Below are 814 nucleotides of genomic sequence, written 5' to 3'. Positions count from 1 at the left end.
AATGATGCAGGGGATTACCAAAGTGTCTCATAGCAGCTGCTTGAGCATTGAGATTTGCAGCAAGAGCTTTAGCTCTACCAGCAGGACTATTGGCAAATTTAACAGTAATGGGCTCACTAGCTCCTTCAGGGATTGTACCGTTCAGCTCCTGCATTGCGTGTTCAGCTTCAATGTGTTGATTAAATCTAACAAACCCAATACCTTTAGAAATCTGAGGGATCTCAGGAGTTCCAGAAACAAAAGAACGCACATTTTCACTGGCCATTTTGTCACACAATATTCTGGAAGTTATGATTGTACCATACGGACGGAAGAGATTTTCTAAATCTTCTTGTGTCATATGCTTGGGCAGTCCACTCACATATAAATTTGCCCGCTTTATTGCTTCACTGCTAGGTCTTGCATAGGACACTTTGATGGATTTATTTTGAAGCTTTAGTCCATTCAATTCAATGATGGCTCTTTCAGCATCTTCTGTTCTGTAGTAGTTGACAAATCCATACCCCAAACTTTGAGCTGTTGTCTTGTCTCTGATAAGCTTGCAGCTTTCAACTTCACCTACAGATGAGAACAAGTGCTGCAATTCTTCTTGAGTCATAGTTTGTGGCACATAATTTACGATCAAGTTTGAATTCTGTTCATTGACATCTGACTGAAGCGTAGATCTGTGTGATTGTGTTGTAGTATACATCTCTTCGTGCTTCATCATTTTGAAAATTAATTTCTGTCAACCATCAACAATGAATGATCTGAAATAGCACAAAATGCTGAAGACTTTTAATAAAGTAGAAACCAAGTGAAACCAAGAAATCAA

At 38.8% G+C, this 814-nt stretch overlaps 1 pseudogene; it reads right to left on the bottom strand.

Moving 5' to 3' along the window:
* Positions 1 to 4: 4 nt before the first annotated feature.
* LOC103523449 lies at positions 5 to 750 on the bottom strand (annotated as a pseudogene).
* Positions 751 to 814: the final 64 nt, after the last annotated feature.

The sequence above is a fragment of the Diaphorina citri genome, unplaced genomic scaffold (assembly GCF_000475195.1).
Source record: "Diaphorina citri unplaced genomic scaffold, Diaci psyllid genome assembly version 1.1 scaffold23448, whole genome shotgun sequence".
NCBI lineage: Eukaryota > Metazoa > Arthropoda > Insecta > Hemiptera > Psyllidae > Diaphorina > Diaphorina citri.
This window is presented reverse-complemented; position numbering and strand designations above follow the sequence as displayed.